An 11,775-nucleotide genomic window follows, 5' to 3' on the forward strand; every position below is an offset into this window, starting at 1 on the left:
CTCCTTCCTGCAGCTGCCGCCTCCAGCAGTTCGATCTCCTCCTCTCTACAAGAGTAATCAAGATTCGATCTTGATACCAATCTTTTGGAGAAAAGATTGATTGGAGCTGTATTCACGAGCCATCCGATTGATTCTTGCGAAGGGTGTGAGCAGATTTTGTATCCTTCCTTGGGTGTGAACCTCCATTGGGAGATACTGTTTCTCCGTATCAGGCATAATCCCTTCCTACTCCTTTTAGTTCAGATCTGGTTCAGTTTATGGTTTAAGAATGATCCTTGAAAATATGATTTTCTAAATAGGGAATACGATTCCTAGTTGAAGGGAGAGAAAAGTTTTTGAAATTCGCCCCCTTATTCCACAATCTTTGGGCATCCATGCGATGGATATCCTATCCCTTCAGTGGTATCAGAGCCATGGTTCAAATCTTGAACCAATTTATTTCAGATCTGAATCTGTGCAAATGGGCAGAAGGCGTTCTACCCGATTTGCGCAGATATGGGTTTTGGGAAATTTGTTCCCAAAATTGATGGACAAATAATCTGCAATTAATTTTATATAAATCTGATTATTGTTTAGAATAGTTCTTTATGATTTTCTTGATTTATGGGTTGCTTGTACAAGAGGAGATCGAATTCTTGGATTGCATAGGGAAAACTGCAAGATTTACAGTTTTTTGATTTATTTATTACATTTGGTTTGTAAATAATTTTTTTTTTAATTTTAGACTCAATGTATAGGTATTCGACCTAATGTAATCATTAATAGAAATAAGATTTCTATTTATTTTTATTTTTGGATTGAAGATGGCAGCGCAGAAAAGGAGATTTCGTAGAGAAGAAGATTTCGCAGATGGGAGAACTATAATCTGTGATTTGTAGTTTATGAAACTACAAACTATGATCTAACCTCTGTTTTGCAGGATGGATTGTGCGAACAACCCCCATTAACTGATTCTTGATTTTCTTTTATCAATTCTTTAATTTCAGATTATTTTCTTGAATTAGTGATTTAATTAAAGATCAAACCCTAGACCCATTCGAACCAAGATTGGTTCAAACTGTTTGGACCAAATCTAGGGTTTAATCAAGGCTGAAAGTCAGCCCTAATTTTTCCACTAATGGGCCTGAGGAATGATATTTAATTAAATGGTTAATTCGGACCAACCTATAAAGGCCCAGTTTTAAATAGTTAAAACTGCTAAAAGCCCACTTCAAAGGATAAAGCTATATGGGCCGAACTACTGGGTAAACCTAATTCAGCCCATATACCTAGATAATATTAATAGTTAATATTAAAGATTTAAAACGGGCTTGCAATGGGCCTTACAGATGATTAATTGATTGGATCAATTTATCCCTGCATGAGATGTTTGGATGTGTGATGTGCTGCGTACATGGGCCATAAGTGCTTAGCCCATGCTCAATCGACAATGGCGCTTGCGCACACCATGGCTGAATGCACATCATTGCCATGGTGTCCCTTTTTAGTCATTGGATGACCTCCCTCAATGGTGGGCCCACACCTCATCGAGAGGTTACGTGCGGAACCCTAGCCGATTAAGGCCCATCGAAATCTGACATTATGAAAGTCAGTGGGAGCCACTTTGATTTGACCTAAATCAAACTAGGGCGTAATAATTGTTCCCTCCAGTTAATATGAGTGCATGTGATAGGGAGATTCATATGATGAACTCTCTAAAGGCCTTCCATCATTAGCATGAGGATGGGTCCTTCAGTAATGAGGAAATGCACTAGAAAATGGGCTATCCATTTATTGTTGGGCTTGTCTAAGTGTTTCATAAGATGATAGGGTCGTCATAAACCGATGTGGGAGGGGCTTCACCAGAAAATGGGAACTCTCTCATGGTACCTTGGCGTACACGAATATAATGGGTAAGCACTCACTGGACAGAAATGTTTACCTGAAAACGGCTCTGAACCTTGTCTGACGGCGGCCAAAGGGAAAGCTCATATGATGAGTGGATATGATCCTTCACAAAAAGGTGGTGGGGTTGTGCAGATGAAACAGTTGGCTCCATGCTCCCTGAGAAAGGAGGGAAATCTCAAAGATGAATAAATGGAAATGGAATGTAGATTAAAATCCGTATCTATGTAATAAACATGAATCAAATTAGGTTGTGGACTGATGTTTGCTCTTTTATCAGAAAATGACAAATGGATCTTTTGCAAAGCTTCTTGATGACAACAAGCTTAAGGGCCCAAACTATGCTGACTGGTACAGGAGCCTTATGTTGGTCTTAACCTCTAAAAATTTAGATAAGGTAGCCAAGAATCCTGCCCCGGAGCGTCCGGGAGATAGGGCTTCTGAGGCCCGTAGAAGAGAATACCAAGAATGGGAGGAGAAAAACTCCCTTGCTCGCTGCTATATCATTGCCTCCTTGGACAATCCAATTCTGAGGCAGTTCGATCAGATCAAACTTGCCAAGGACGTATTGGATAGTCTCAAGACAATGTACGAAGAGCAGAATCATTCTACTCAACAAAAGGTCGTGAAACAGTTCATGACCACGCAGATATCCAAGGGCCAACAAGTTCACAACCAATGTCTCCGGATGATGGGTTATATCAACGAACTAGAGGCTCTTGGATCCGGGCTGGATCTGGTAACACAGATCGATGCTATTCTCAACCTGTGAGCCTTGCCTACAAGGCAAGATGACAAAATGGCCATTTAACGGTAAGCCTGAAAGATGTACATGCACACTTGACCTAATACATACTGATGTATGTGGTCCCCTAAGTGTTAGGACACGAAATCAACATGTGTATTTCATCACCTTCACAAATGATTTTTCACGATATGGTTATGTGTACCAAATGAGACACAAGTTTGAATCCTTTGAAAAGTTCAAGGAGTTTAGACAAGAGGTCGAGAAATAGTTAGGGAGAGAAATTAAAGCCCTTTGATCAGATTGAGGTGGCGAGTATCTCTCTGGCGAATTCAGGGACTACTTAAAGGACAATGGGATAGTATCACAATTAGCTCCTCCTGCTACACCACAACTTAACGGTGTTTCAGAGAGGAGGAATAGGACCTTATTGAATATGGTCCGGTCACTTCTCATACACTCAGAGTTACCCACATCCTTTTGGGGTTACACATTAGAGACTGCAATTTACGTGCTGAATCGGATTCCAACCAAATCGATTCCGACCACTCCATATGAACTTTGGACCGGAAAGAAACCAAGTGTCAGACACTTGAAGATTTGGGGTTGTCCAACACATGTTAAAAGAACGAGTGCAAACAAGTTGGAATCCAAGACCAGCTGTTGTGTATTTGTAGGCTACCCAAAAGGCTCTGTAGGTTACCTATTCTATGGCCCAAGTGAGTAGAAAGTGTTCTGCAGTTGAAATGCACAATTCTTGGAAACCAATTACATCCTGGACACCCATCTTTAGGAAGTTGTTCTTGATGATGAGAGCTCAAGAGCAGTGGGAGATGTCCCACAAGTTCCAGGTAGTGAACTCGGGTATCCAGGCCACCAGTCCATTATGGTTATGACCAGGATAGTTACCTGGTGAAAACCTTGACTAGTGAGGAGGATCCCATGACTTACGCGGAAGCTATGTTGGACATAGAATCCCAAAAGTGGGTGGAGGCCATGAGAACAGAGATGGACTCAATGGAGACCAATGGAGTCTGGACTCTAGTAGATCCACCCTCTAGGGTAAAAGCAATCGGTTGCAAATGGATTTACAAGAGGAAGAAGGGTCCCGATGGTAGGAGTGAGACCTTCAAAGCTCGTCTGGTGGTGAAAGGGTACACTGAGAAAGAGGGCATCGATTATGAGGAAACCTTTTCGCCTGTGGCCATGTTTAAATCCATTAGGATCCAGCTAGCTGTAGCAGCATACCATGATTATGAGATTTGGCAAATGGATGTCAAAACTGCATTCCTAAATGGAGATCTTCCTGAATATATCTATATGCAGCAGCCGCAAGACTTTATTGCTGCAGGTCAGGAAAACATGGTATGTAAACTTAATAGATCCATTTATGGACTTAAGCAAGCTTCTAGATGTTGGAACATCCATTTTGACTCTCCTGTCAAATCATTTGACTTCGAGCAGAATCCGGATGAACACTGTGTCTACAGAAAGTATAGTGGAGATAAGGCTACCTTCTTGGTTCTATATGTAGATGACATTCTACTCATTGAAAATGATGTAGGAATGTTAACTACGGTTAAAGTATGGCTTTCACAATAATTCACCATGAAAGATCTTGGAGAAGCCTCCTATATACTGGGTCTTCGACTCTATTGAGATAGATCGAAGCGGATAATAGGATTATCCCAATCTGCTTAAATTAACAAAATGGCCAAAAGATACAGCATGAAAACTCCAAGAAAGGAAATGTTCCTTTTAGGAACAAAGTCACTCTCTCCAAGAAGATGTCTCCCAAGAATTCTGAGGAGATTGAAGGCATGAAAGACATTCCCTATGCCTCTACCATAGGAAGCATCATGTATGCTATGCTATGCACTCATCCTGACATTGCTCAGGCAGTGAGTGTAGTAAGCAGATTTCAGGCCAACCCAGGGCAGGAGCACTAGACTATTGTGAAAAACATACTTAAGTACCTTCGATGGACAAAAGTGTTTTGTTTAGTATTCGATAGTAGCTCACTATAGATCCAAGGATATACAGATGTCGATTTCCAGTCGGATCCAGATGATAGAAAGTCTACATCTGGATATGTTTTCACGATAGGATCGTGTGTTGTTTGCTGGAAAAACAACAAACAGGGGTCCACGGCAGACTCCATGGCCGAGGCCGAGTACATTGCCTCAAGTGAGGCTGCCAAAGAAGCCGTGTGGATGAAGAAGTTCGTTCACGAGTTGGGAGTAGTATCGTCCAGCACATCACTCATCCCATTGTTGTGTGACAACAATGGAGCTATTGCTCAGGCTAAGGAGCCACGAGCCCACTCAAAGTCGAAGCACATCGAGAGGAAGTACCACGTACTATGGGAGATTGTTGGTAGAGGGGACATCCTGATTCAAAAGTTAGCATCAGCAGAAAATGTAGCAGACCCATTGACGAAGCCACTATCACAGAAAGTGTTTGAGAAACACATGGAAAGCATGGGACTCCAGCTTATACCTGATTGGACCTAAGTGCAAGTGGGAGCTGTTAGACAGTTTTGTATGCCCTTAGCTTCAATCAAGATGATGCACTTTATGAGTTTATTGTAAATCAATAAAAGTGCATATTTGATTCATGTTCCATTGGTATGTTTCTGTGTAAGACCCTTAAACTGGACACTTAATGAGACTCGTGTTAGTTTATAATGTTCACAGCTAGTGGGTCAGTCTGGGGAGACCTATCCTGACAAGGCTGACACTATGGTGCCACCAAGTCGATTGGGGTGGCCTGTCTCAGCTACCAGGGTGAGACCCTAGGCACATACAGTGTAGGATTAATTGAATCTTTGAACTGGACCAGATTTCCAGTATTGCCCTGGACCTTAGAGATTGATGGGCAAAACTGGAAAGTTACACACGACCCCTACACTCGATTATGATACTGCACTAGGTGTCGGATTGGGTTGTCGTTGATATACCAATCACTGAGATCCTTGGCGGGGGTCAAAACCTGAGTATGTTGGGACAGTTTGAGAATTCATCTGAGTGGGTGATCATAGTGACAGGATCAGCCCCTTTGTCAGACAAAGGTAATGATCGGGAATGCACTCTCACTAATGGAAACCAAAACTGCCGGCAGTTGATTTCAATCATTAAGATTTTTTTGCGAAATATATTTTATATGAGATATAAAAGTATATATATTATGGTTTTGAAATGATTTACAAAAGGTTTTAATTTTTGGGATCCATATAAGCAGAGAGTGCAACACTATTCCTTGCAGCCAAGGGAAAGGTCCTCTCTTGTCGGGCAGTGTATGATCATTATGGGCTGAGAGGTTAAGTGTAAGACCATTGAGGATAATACCTGATGGACTAATCTTGCATCTGCCCATAGTCCCTGGGTGTTACAAGATGGTTTGGCCCAGGGACCACTTAGTGTAAGTGTTAGGCCCATAGAGCCCATGAGATGGGTTTCAAGGGGTGCACTGTCCATAACAGTGTATTCAGCCAAGCCTTGTAACAAAGGTTGGGCTGAACCCATATGGCTGATGTGTAGATCAATGTTTGGGTCCCACGCCATACAAGGAAGCCCAACTGGGCAGCAGTTTGGAAGGCTAAGTGAATACATAACCTTAAATGGGCCTTAAGCCCATTTCGAACTGGGCTAATTTAATTAGTCACTTAAAGGGGAAAATTCTTAGATGGATCAGTTGATAGGATTGGGCCCAAATCCTATCCACTTAGAGAGTTCAAGATCTAAATAAGATTTAGATCTGGAAGCCTCCTAATTAGATTAGGAGATGGTTGATCTGATCTACAGATAAGATAAGGGTTATCCCTTATCACTTAAAATGACTTCTAATCCAAATACGATTTGGATCACCAACTCCTAATGGGATTAGGAGATGATCCCTTTAAGATTATAAAAGGAGGAGGGGGTGGTAGCCTTTAGACATGCAATACACAACTCTTGTCTTTAGAGCTGAAATCACAAGAAGGGAGAATTTTTGCTTCCTGCGAATACTCTCTTGCCGCCTCCTTCCCGCAGCCGCCACTTTCAATAGTTCAATCTCCTCCTCTCTACAGGAGTAATCAAGATTCGATCTTGATACCAATCTTTTGGGGAAAAGATTGATTGGAGCTGTATTCACAAGCGATCTGGTTGATTCTTGTGAAGGGTCAAGTTCTTTTGGAAGAACACTACTGATTCTGCTCCATCCAACACTGTGCCATCTTCAGTGGGTGCAGATTTTGGATCCTTCCTTCGGCGTGAACACCTCCATTGGGAGATCTTGTTTCTCTGTATCAGGTATAATCCCTTCCTACTCCTTTTGGTTTAGATCTGGTTCAGTTTATGGTTCAAGAATGATCATTGAAAATATGATTTTCTAAATAGGGAATACGATTCCCAGTTGAAGGGAGAGAAATATTTTTGAAATTCGCCCCTTTATTCCGCAATCTTTGGGCATGCATGTGATGGATATCCTACCCCTTTAGATTTAATTTTGAGCTTACCTTACCCTACAAATGTTAGGGAAGTGCGTGCTTTTCTTGGACATGCAGGGTTTTATTGTAGGTTTATCAAGGACTTTTCAAAAATTGCCCTGCCATTGTTCAAATTGCTTCAAAAAGATGTGCCTTTCGACTTTGGGGATGAAGGCAATGAAGCATTTGATAAGCTCAAGAATTTGTTGACGATTGCACCTGTTATTCAACCACCGGACTAGAACTTGCCCTTTGAAATCATGAGCAATGCATGCGACTATGCGGTAGGAGCTGTTCTAGGTCAATGGATTGATGGGAAGAGCCATGTCATTTATTATGCTTCGAGGACGCTGAATGTTGCACAATGCAACTACACAACCACCGAAAATGAGTTATTAGCAATTGTTTTTGCTTTAGATAAATTTCGATCATATTTGCTTGGCTCTAAAGTGATTGTGTTTTCTGATCATGCAGGTTTGAAATACTTATTGCCGAAAAAGGAGTCAAAGTCGAGGTTGGTAAGGTGGATACTTTTGCTCCAAGAGTCCGATTTAGAAATCAAGGATCGAAGGGGAGCTGAAAATTCGGTGGCGGACCATCTAAGCAGGTTGGTAAAAGATGAAGACTCCTCACCCATCTTTGAGCTTTTTCCTGATGAGAAACTGTTCCAAATAAAAGGTATGGTCCCTTGGTATGCTGATATCGTGAATTACTTAGTTACTGGAATTTTCCCTAGTTATCTTAGCAAGTCGATGAAGGATAAAATCAGGTATGAGGCAAAATATTATGTTTGGGATGAACCTTATTTGTGAAAATTTTGCTCTGATCAGGTGATTAGGAGATGTGTCCCTGAAAGTGAACATAGGTCGATTTTGAATTTTTGTCATAATTATGCTTGTGGTAGTCATTTTGGGCCAAAAAGAACTACTATGAAAGTCTTAGATAGTGGGTTGTATTGGGCAACTTTATTTAAAGATGTATACTTGTTTTGTAAAAATTGTGAAAGATGCCAACGAATAGTTGTATTGTCTCGCAAAAATGAGATGCCCCAAACCCCTATTCTTATTTGCGAAATTTTTTATGTTTGGGGTATTGATTTTATGGGACCCTTTCCTTCCTCTTGTGGTTTTGCTTACATACTTCTGGCAATTGATTATGTCTCAAAATGGGTGGAAGCAAAAGCCACCAAAACTGACGAATCTAAGTGTGTTGTAGGTTTTATCATATCTAACATTTTCAGTAGGTTTGGTATTCCTCGAGCCATCATAAGTGATCAAGGGACCCACTTCTGCAATAAAGTTGTTGAAGCCTTGCTGAAAAAGTATGGGATGCATCACTGACTCCCCACTGCCTATCACCCCTAGACAAATGGACAATCTTTGATTTCCAATCGAGAGGTCAAATCCATTTTAGAGAAGACGGTAAATCCAGGTAGAAAGGATTGGAGCCTACGTCTGAACGATGCACTTTGGGCATACCGAACCGCATACAAAACACCAATAGGGATGTCTCCTTATAGGACAGTTTTTGGCAAATCTTGTCATTTACCAGTTGAAATCGAACATAAGGAATATTGGGCAATCAGTAGATCAATGTTTGGGTCCCACGCCATACAAGGAAACCCAACTAGGCAGCAAATTGGAAGGTAAGTGAGCACAATTACAGTAAGATTGCGCCATCTTTTGCTCTTGCGCCCACCTTCTGTTGCCGCCATTGCCAGTTCGATCTCCACTGTAGGAATGATCAAGAAGTGTTCTTGATATCAGTTTTAAAAACTGATCTGAAGTCGTGCTCACTTTCCCTCCATCGAATTCTTGTTGAAGGATTCGGTTCTTGTGAAGAACCTGCTGATTTTGCTCCACCCTACGCTGTGTCATCTTTAGTGGGAGCAGTCTTTGGAGTTTTCCTTGGGTGTGAATACCTTCATTGGAAGATATTGTTTCTTCCTATCAGGTACCTCCCTCTCCTACCTTTTGGTTTCAGATCTGATCCGGTTTAGGTTCAAGATTGATCCTTGAAAATGCAGATTTTCTAAAATAGGGAATGTGATTCCCACATGGGAGAGAGAAATTTTTGAAAATTTGCCCTACCTACTTGTAGGGTTTGGCTATCCATATGATGGATCTCTCATCCCTTCAGTGGTATCAGAGCCATGGTTCAAATCTTGAACCAAAATAAATCAGATCTGAACCTGCGCAAATGGGTAGAAGGCGTTCTACCCGATTTGCACAGATTGTGGTTTTTCTGGGAAATTGTTTCCGAGATCAAGGGCTAATGATCTGAAATTAATTCCTTATAAATCTGAATTTTATCTAGAATTGTTCTTTATAATTTTCTTGATTTATGGGTTGTTTGTACAAAGGAGATCGAATTCTTTATTGGCGTAGGATATCTACGATTTTGTAGTTCTATTAATTTTGGTCTGTAATTAATTTTTTTTTTAATTTCTAGACTAAATGTATAGGAATTTGATCTGATGTAATATTAATAGAAAATTAGGGTTTTTCTATTTATTTTATTTCAAGATCGAAGTTGGATGTGCAAGAGAAGGAGATTTGGCAAATGGAGAAATCGCTATCTGCGATTTGCAGTTTATGAAACTGCAAACTATGATCTAACATCTGTTTTTCCGGTTTGAGATGTTTGAACAGCCCTGTTACAAATTTATGATTGTCTTTGATCAGTAATTAATTTTAGATCTTTTTCTTGATATAATTCTTGAATTAAAAATCAAACCCTAGACCCATTTGAACTAGATTGGACCAAACTGGTTGGACCGAATCAGTGGTTCGATGGGGGCTGTTCTCAACCCTAATTTCCCACTAATGGGTCAAGGGATTGATGTTTAATTGTGAGACTTAATTCAGTCCACACCTGAAAGGCCTAGGGTGTTAAAACTACTAAAGCCCACTAACTGCAGAAAAGCTATATGGGCTAAACTACTTAATGCTATTCAGCCCATATACCTAGATAATATTAATCAGTAATATTATGGATTACATTGGGCTTTACAGATATTAATTGGTTGGATCAATTCTATCATTGCATGTGATGTATGGATGTGTGATATACAACGTTCATGGGCCATAAGCACTTGGCTCATGCAAATATGATAGTGGCTCTTGTGCACACCATGACTGAATGCACATCATTGCCATGGTGTCCCTAAAGATCATTGGATGATCTCCCTTTGTTGTGGGTCCCACAGCACTCTAAATAGGATCCGTGCGGAACCCTAGCCATTTAAGGCCCACCTAAATCTGGCTTTATGAAACTTAGTGGGAGCCACTTTGGTTTGACCTTAATTAAACTTGGGCGTAATTTTTGTTCCCTCTTGAAATATGAGTGCATGTGACAGGGAGATTCATATGATGAACTCTCTAAAGGCCTTCCATCATTAGCATGAAGATAGGTCCTTTAGTAATGAGGAAACACACCATAAAATTAGGCTTTCCATTTGCTACTGGACTTGTTGGAATGTTTCATAAGATGATAGGAGCATCATAGACTGATTTGGGAGGGGCCTATCCTAAAATGGAAGACTCTCTCATGGTACCTTGGCGTTCACGAATATGATGGGTGAGCACTCATTGGGCAGAAAGGTTTAACCTAAAATGGCAATGAACATTGTCTAACAGAGGCCAAAGGGAAAGCTCATATGATGAGTGGATATGATCCGTTGCAGAAAGGTGGTGGGGTTATGCAGCTGAAACAGTTGACTCCTTGCACCCTATGTGATTTCCCATATTTCCAGAGACATAAGTCGCTATCTCCATCACTAAGATAGGAGGGAAATCTCGGAGATGAACAAATGGAAATAGAACATAGAGTAAAAGCCATATCTATATAGACAACATGAATCAAAGTAGGTTGTGGACTAATGTTTGCTTTTTATCAGAAATGGCAAACGGAAAATTTGCAAGGTTGTTGGATGACAACAAACTTAAGGGCCCAAACTATGCCAACCGGTACTATAACCTTATGCTGGTCATGACTTCTGAGAAGTTGGACAAGGTGGCTAAATACCCTGCCCCAGAGCGTTCGGGAGATATGGCTTTTGAGGCCCATAGGAGGGAATACCTTGAGTGGGAAGAGAAAATTTCCCTAGCCCAGTGCGATATCATTGCCTCCTTGGACAATCCAATACAGAGGTAGTTCGATCAGATCGATCTTGCCAAGGGCATACTGAACAGTCTAAAGACAATGTATGAAGAACAGAATCATTTGACTCAGCAAAAAGTCCTGAAACAGTTCATGACCGCATAGATGTCCAAGGGCCAGCAGGTTCATGACCATGATGGGCTACATCAATGAACTTGAGGCTCTTGGATCTGGGCTGGACCATGTCACTAAGGTAGATGCCATCCTTAATTCTTTGCTCCCTTCCTTGAATCCGTTCATCATGAATTACAACATGAACAAGCTGAATATCAGCATTCAAGAACTCAGCAATATGTTGCAGAGGTTGAAGAACTGATTAAGAATGATGAGTGATGAGAATAAAAATTATCATAATTTTATCCCCAAATATTCAGTCTTTTATACTTAATTAGTACTTAATTGGACTCATTATTCTTGTATTTCGATTCAGGGCATGAAAGAATGTGTTAGGAGAAAAACAAGGCTAATCGGGTAATTTTACCCAGTTTCGGCACCACGAGATGATTTGGGCATAACT

The sequence above is a fragment of the Nelumbo lutea genome, chromosome 2 (genome assembly GCF_056320005.1).
Source record: "Nelumbo lutea isolate HS-2025 chromosome 2, American lotus-T2T, whole genome shotgun sequence".
NCBI classification, from domain to species: Eukaryota; Viridiplantae; Streptophyta; class Magnoliopsida; order Proteales; family Nelumbonaceae; genus Nelumbo; species Nelumbo lutea.